Source organism: Rhea pennata, chromosome 8, assembly GCF_028389875.1.
Source record: "Rhea pennata isolate bPtePen1 chromosome 8, bPtePen1.pri, whole genome shotgun sequence".
Taxonomy (NCBI): Eukaryota; Metazoa; Chordata; class Aves; order Rheiformes; family Rheidae; genus Rhea; species Rhea pennata.
In genome coordinates, this window is record NC_084670.1 from 16,551,412 (window position 1) to 16,559,420 (window position 8,009).

General features: G+C 41.0%; 1 long non-coding RNA gene across 1 annotated transcript; it reads right to left on the minus strand.

Annotated features, from left to right (window-relative positions):
- Nucleotides 1-31: 31 nt before the first annotated feature.
- On the minus strand, nucleotides 32-7,572 carry LOC134143439 (uncharacterized). The gene is made up of 3 exons (XR_009959114.1): nucleotides 7,495-7,572; nucleotides 677-715; nucleotides 32-68 (listed from the first exon to the last, which is right to left on the minus strand). It is a non-coding gene; the product is annotated as an uncharacterized LOC134143439 (long non-coding RNA).
- Nucleotides 7,573-8,009: the final 437 nt, after the last annotated feature.

The following is an 8,009-nucleotide window of genomic DNA, read 5'->3' on the forward strand; positions in this document are numbered from 1 at the left end:
AGATTCAAAGAAGTAAATAGGAGAAACCTTACCCCATTGGCACAGTCACTCAGTACAGCACTGGCCCTCTAGAAACCAAAGAAAACTCACTCATTAGAGAGAATAAACCAACTGTCCCCTCACCCACCTCCACCTCCCAGTAAAATGAAACATAATGGTATTAGAGTTGCCACACTGCTGTGAACTTAAAATCCAGCCTGGATTTGTAAAATCTGGACAGCGTAGCCCTTCAGCCATCACATGAACAATGAAGCTTCAGGGAAACAGATAAACTTTTCACCCGACAGGAAAGATGACTCCCTTTTTTCAGCTAACAGTTTGGATCAAATTCTTAAGCCAGTTTCAGATGTGCTCTGTAGGTTTTTAGAGTACAAGTATGTTCCCACCAACATGTTCCAATAAATGCCCTCTGAATAAGTAATAAGGGGGTTTTGGCTTTCTTTCTGCTTATTGTTCACTTTTTTTTTAAATTTATTTATTATTTTTTATAATGCAAAATCAGATGGCCAGAAATGAACTAAGTGAAGGCTGAGACTCTAAGGACAATTACTGATATCATGGCAGGAATCCATAAGGTCATTGTTCCTTTCATTCCCCCATCCAAAACAACTTTTTAAAAGCTACTGAAACTTTTAAAAATAATTGAAACCAAGGATGAAGAGAATACACTATTTACATGTTAGCTTGGCTTCTGTTGGATCCATCAGATATAGTCCTACAAACAAAAGGGAAAAAAGTGCAAATTAAACTGCAAATATATTCTCATTACTGCCACCGCAATCCTGCATTCTAATTAGTATTTCAAAAGGTTCTTAAGAAACTCAAGACACACAAATTCCATTAAGGTCTGCTAGAAATTCCACAAAATACTACTCACGTTTCAGATATCCAATTACTCCCAAATAAGCTGACTTTTATTCTTTAAGAGATCATATACCCATTGTGAGATCTTATCACCCCAATTCCCTCAAAGCACCAGTTTACCAAGCCATATGTCTTTTTACACTGACAATACTATTATGACACTGCATATAATCAAGCTACACAATGTTGGATTGGAAGCAGAAGTAGGACTAGCCCAGGTATAGGGAATGCACTGATTCTCTTAAGTTTTAGTTCTGTAACTTTCATACTATGTTTTTGAGTGCTAATATTTTTGTCAAGACTACTCTCCAGTTACACATTGTTTTCAGGTACACTAACAAGAGAGTATAAAGAAAATTAATGAAGATCCTCAGGTTCATAAGGCTGTCCAAGGAGGCAAGAATAGATGGGCAGTACAGTAAAGCCCAGAGAATGCAACTATATTCTTCTCACATCAATTAGCCTCGAAGGGTTGAGATCCTTTTGTCTTGAGAAGGCCACCAGCAGTACACTGCATGCTGCTTAAGATACTAGATTAAAAACACTGCCAGTTGTTTCAACATTTGGTGAGTGCTAAACTCAGAAACTTAACCACTGGCCAGAAGTATCTTAAATTGTTACATGGCATCAGGAGAGTCCATTAGCTTTGAAGCAGTAATCATTTCAGAGATTGGTCAGCATTTTGTACTTGAATCATCCTTATGTATTGTATTTAGAATTAAACTCAGATATGTGGAACAAGACATTGCCCATGTTAGCTGCAAAATGGAATGCCAGAGGTCTGTCAATTCCATGCTAAAATCATCCCATTAGTTTCATGTGGATTCTTATGCCAGTTCAGGACTTTAGCCATGACCTTTAAAGCTGTCCACTGATTAAGATCCATCAGATAAATCTTCACGATCTATGCAGTTCCTCTGGAACAACACAGCTCAAAATAGCCTGAGTGAAGTATGTGAGACTTAAAGATAAGTATTACGGATCAAGGCAGCGGGGATGCAAAATTAATTTAGACACTCTATTTAGAAGGGACTCTTCAGCTTTAGTATGCTACAAAACTCTTCTTTTTGATCACCATAACATATGAAGGAACATACTAAAAAAGAGATGGAAAACACAGACCACTAAAGCAATATTTCTTCTTATTATAGAATAATAGTAAGATATGATGTAACATTTTAAAGTGCTTTAGAGATCCCACTAAGCTATCCTAGCTAACACAGAAAGGTTTTAACGTGTGAGTTTGTGTGTGTGTGCACGTGTGTACACATACGTATACAAACACGTGCCATAAAATTTTTTTTAAACTCTGGGAAAATTGGCAGTAAAAAGCTTAATCAAAGTTTGCTGTTTCCCAGCATCTGATAACAAAAATCTGGCAGACCAGGGATGGGAGGGGAGACGGAAAAAAGCCACTGAACAGCCAAAGTTGCTGTAACTACTCAATAATTTTCTTTCTGGGTCCACTCTCTGTATACAGGGATTTGCTGCAGTTATTTCACCAACAGGTTTGATGGCTTGTCCAAAAAGCTGTAGCGACCCAGTGCTTGCCAGATGTAATTCTGCCAATTGGCAGTGTCACTTCCTGTTTCAATCAAGACTCCTGGGGTGAACAAGACCTAGGTGGACTGTCAAAAAACAAACAAACAAACAACAAAAAAAGCCCAAGCCTCTAGGGCCCAATATCACACGCATGAACCTGATGTCAGAGCTACACCACTGCAACTAAAAATCTAAAAATAAAAATCTAAAAAAGAAATATCCTAATAAACTACCTATGCTAAAATCACAGAGGGTTTGACTGATGATCAAATCAAGGAATTCAAGTGCTCATTCTAATGAAGCACAAAAACCCAAGAACTTAAAAAGCCATTATGGAAATAACATGTCAGAACTCGATTCTTAGGCACCTGAGAAATTATCTTTCTTATGAGGACTTATGGGAATAGTCGCACAAACTCGTACGTGATTAATTGACAAATATGTCTTTCTTTTCAAGAACAAACTCATAGTAAGTTTCAAAATTTCACAAATCCAGACAGTCGAAAGGATCTGTTTCTAAAATAACTTTGCTTCTGTGTTTCTGGGGGTGGAGAGGAACCGATAATAAGAATGCCAGGATTTACAATGGAAATCTGATTAAATAAGTCTAGAGCTCAGACTGTCACAATTCAAAAACCAGGAGCAGCAGCAGGATTACAAGCTTTACAAATAACAGCATATTAGAGATTCTAAATATGAAGTTTAAACTTGAGGATGAGGAGCTGTAACTGGAGTTTATAAAAATAGTTCAGACAAAACTTGCATCAGAAGATAATACCTCTTCATAGCATTGTACTGTGATTGTATTACGCCATCTGGTCATTTCTGCCCTGCACAGGGTGTGACACCGAAGTGAAGTGAAGTATAGGGTAACTCAGAAAACTTTTTTCCAAGGTAGAAAGGGTAGGAAAAGAGAATTTTGGAGAGTTTATTTTTTCCTGATGTCAAATGTCTTAGGAAAAATGTGGGAAGAAAAAAGAGAAAGTCAACATCAGTCAGACACTGACAATCAAAAATATCCTTTCTTTGTATGTTTTAAGTACTACAAGGTGCAATATTCAGTTAAGTTTCAAATTGTAATATTGAAAAAGAAAATAAAAAAAAACATAGTTAACATTTACTTAAAGGGCAACTGAATCCTTTTGTTAAGATTATTAATAACCTGCTTAAAGCTTTTGCCTTTTTTTTTTTCCCCCAAAGTAATCCCCAGTTGCCATGCAGATGGCTTTTATCCGGATAAAACAAAGACACAACAGTCTATGTAAATTTAAGACACGTTCTAGTCATCATGTTGTAGGTTTAATAATATATCCTTGATGATAACATAAAAAACATAGCAGCTTTATTCATGCAAACATCATGAAAATCCATGCATTTCCTCCCTGAAATTTTGGTAATTATTCTCTATATAGAGCTGTTTTAATAACACAATATAAAATTATCATTAAAACCTAGCTTATATTTAGAGAAAACTGTGTATTTAAAATAACTCCTTCTAAAATCTATTACAGTTTTAGTAACAATACTTTAATACTATAGTTTTAATAATAGGCCTTGTAATCAAAACAGTCCACACCTTTTCCCCCAGTGCAAGATGGTGGCATTTTATTCTATTAACTGTAAAATGGGGGGAGGGAGGGTAAATTAATTTTTCCCTTCAGTTATCCACATTCAAGGGGAATTTTTCTTTAAGTGGTATGAAACTTCAAACTAAACTTCTCAATATTGTCAATAATAATCTGAAAAGGCAAATCAAACTGTTCAGCCTACAGGTACTGCTAAGTCTTCAGTTCACTATGACCACACTCTTCAGAAAACCCCATCTACATTTCTTAATTCCGTTTTACTTACAAAGTGTAAAGAGTTTTAAGAAAATAGATGTTTATTTGATATGCTAAACATGTATAACCATACAAAAATATACCCTTACATCTGATAAAATCTAATGTTCAATGATAGTCTGTCATAGTCCTTGCCCCAAGCACACAGGTTTCAAGGAACAGTATCATACTGGCTTAAACACAGAAGAAGTCAAACTATCTCTCATAATCACCTCCACGAGCTATCTCATTTTACACAATCTGATCTACTACCTCAAAAGTCAGCTCTATTTTTGATATACACAGAAGACTGATAATGTCCTTAACAGGACATTAATTAATGCAGTCACTGGAAGAATAGAGATGCATGGACATGTTTCATTCAGCTTCCAAATTCTTAGCCAACCTTGAATTCACACTGTAGATCTCCATATTAACATCTTCTTCTTAGCAAAGAATGGCACTATTTCTCCTGATCTTTGGTAGTTTATTCCTGCATTCAAAAACATTTACTGCATGTAGCTGGAACACAACATCCTTCTCCTACCAAACTTCCTCATATCACCGATACTCAAGCAGCAAACCCCAGAAACTCTACATTTATCTTCTGTAGTTTTTTTCTCTTTTTCCTGAATTCAACTTTAGGCAAACTTTTTAAATGTTTTCCACTTGCAGAGACAGAAAAGCTATAAAAAAAAAAATCTAGATCCTAATATTCATTGGGCAAAGACAGAACTAGAAAGCATTCGGTTCTCAGGGATGAAGAAACTCACAAATTATTAACAGTAGCACGTAAGTTGTAAGTTAAATTGTCATAAGTTATAAGTTAAATTGGTCAACATATAGGAGAAACATAACTTATTTTTAAACTTAACCTTTTTAAAAAAAAAATAATAATAATAAGTATGCCAGGGATTCAAGGAATGGATGTCCTGTAAATGTGAGGTTTGTATTGAGCAAAATAGTAGAACAGTGTCACAGGACAGATCTGGTAAATGCCAATAAATTAGTCTGACAGATGAAATGCCAATATAACTTCTGTAGAAGAAAGGAATACTGACAAGTTCACCACAGTGCTCCAAGAGAAGGAATGAGCCAACTATATGTGGGCAAGACAGCAAAACTGGATATCCAAAAAGCTTTTCACAATATTTCTACACAAAAGCTCTTAAACTGAAATGTCAGGGGATTTATTAATCACTAAATATAAATGGGGAAGGGGAAACAGTAGGAATAAATTAAGAGAGGGCAGGAAAGTGGAAATAAGAGAGTCCCAAAGAAAGGAAAATCAGAGTCCCAAATGGACTGTGTGCTGGTACCTCTGTTTTCAGTAAACTTAGAAAGGTGATGAGCAGGGAAGTGAGAAAGCTAACATAATACAGAGTTACTCAGAAAAATAAAAACTAAGGCTGAATGAGAAGAACTGCAGAAGGTTGTTCTCATACTATACAAACGGACGACAAAAATTGGCAACTGAAATTCAATGTTCATAAATGCAAACCAACTCATAATAAAAAGACTAAAGTCAACCACATACTTAAAATAACAGGCTCTACATTAGGTAATATCACACAGGATGAGATCTCAGGATCACTATGGCTACTCCTCTTAAAAGTAACAGCTCACACGGTCAACAGAATAATGGAGCAGAGGACAGAAAATACCATTATGTCACCGTATAAACATAAAGCTTTTCCAGCATAAATATCACATGTAGTCACACATTTCCCCCTATGAAAATAGTGCAAAGGTGGACAGCTAGTCCCTCCATTTAAGAAGTTAATAAACTGTGACTTTTCAGTTAGGAGAAGAAGCAACTACAGAAACAGCAAAAGTATGAAAAACATTTACAGAGCATAAGTATTTATTGCTTCTCTTAACACAACTATGCTGAATCAAGGTAAAATTTGGAAAATAAGTAAGAGCGTTCTTTTTCCCTACAGAAAGCATAAATTGTGGACTCACATTCCCAAGAGATGTTGTGGATGCTAAAAATATAAGTTGGCTCCAAAAACAAAGAAATAAATTCATGGAAAAATATTCATCAACTGCTATTAAGTTTGGAGGGGGGGGGAAGAGAGAGAGAGAGAGAGAGAGAGAGAGAGAGAACTTATGCTCAAAAATCCCTTAGTTGCAGACTGCAGTAAACTGGGAGGATACATCGATAAAATCATCACAGTACAACCAGCCTATAGTTTTACATTCCTTCCCTTAGCATCTGCTACTGGCCACCTTTAAGACACAGTATTAATCCAACTGGCCTGGCATTATCCTCTCCTATGATCTCTGTAGTCCACATGACAGCCAACTTAATACTATGCGTTTTTTTTCCCCAAAGCAGAAAATCATGCTTTTTTCTCCAACTACTTATCATCTGAATTTGTCAATGACATCAACTTACTTTTCTATATCTTTTTTCTAAGTTTGCTATTAAAATTTACTTCATATGTTAGATTTTACTTCACATGCCTCCTATTCTAAGTCATTCCCCAGAAATTCCTATCATACTGTCATAGCATATGGAGCCTCACATAACTACTATTTTGTAAGAGCAGTAAAGCGCTCTACATAAATAAGTAATGCAGTAATACTATAAAATGATCTTACATTACTATTTGATCTTCAAATTGAACTGGGTTTTGCTGCAAATAAGGGGGAGGGAGCAGATCTTATTTTTAAACCAAAATAAGGCCAAGGTAATGCAGCCAGAATCTCTTTTATGGATCTTCTTTTATTACATCACACAGAACTACCAGCTAAACCCCAAAACTGTCAGAAATTCACCGACTCAGTAGAAAGCTTTTCAGCTCTCACCTCCTCGAGTGTACGCTGGTTGTAGCCTTCCTGAGACCAACACAATGCTGGGCCTGACAGCGGCGGGGGGGGAGCTAAACGGCCCGGCGCAAACTGCAGGCGGACTAGCTAATCCAGCCCTCCCCCGTCCCTGCGGATTAGCTGTAGCCTGACGAGAAGGGGCGCATGCCACGGTCCGCCACATCGCAGCGCCCCGCGGCCGCAGAGGCCCCCGAGAGCGCGGCGGCGCGCCCAGGCCGCGGCGGCCCCACGCTGCGCTCCCTCCCCGCCGCACGCGCCGCCGCCTCCGCCTCCGCGATGCGGCGCCCGCCGCGCGCCGCCGCACCAACGGCCGCAGGGCGCCCGCCGCCGCCGCCGCCGCCGCCGCGCTCACAGGAGAGGGCACCCCCCCTCCCCCGCGGGCCCTCCGCAGGAGCCTCGCCGCTGAGGAGCAGCAGCCGCCCCGCGCACTCACCCCGCGTAGCACCACCTGCTGCGGCCAGGAGAGGAAGGGAGGAGCGGGGCGGGGACGGAGCCGGCTCCCGAGCGAGCTCCGCTCCGCACCCCGGCGCTGCCGACACCAACGCCGCCGCCGCCGCCGCTCCGAGCCCCCGCCGGGCCCCGCAGGGTTAACCCCCCCCGCCCCCCCCGGCTCAGCGCCGCTCCCATTGGCCGAGCAGTTGCTAGGAGACCTTCAACAAGCGCTGCACCGCCCCGGCGGGCCGGGGCCGCGCGGACACCTGCTCCTGCTGCGCGCGCCACCCGCCCGCTCCCCCTCCCACCGCGGGGCCGACATGGCGGGGGCGGAGGGAGGGGACCCAGCGCGAGCGGCCGCGGAGCGGAGCGGAGCAGAGGCCCGGCGGGAGGGCGCGGCGTGCCCCGCGCAGCCTGCGCCGCCCTCGGCACCTGTTGGCAGGGCGCGGCGGGCGCGCGAGGGAGGGGAAGGGCCGTTGGCGGGCCGGGAGCAGCCGGCCGGCGCCGGCCTTGGCT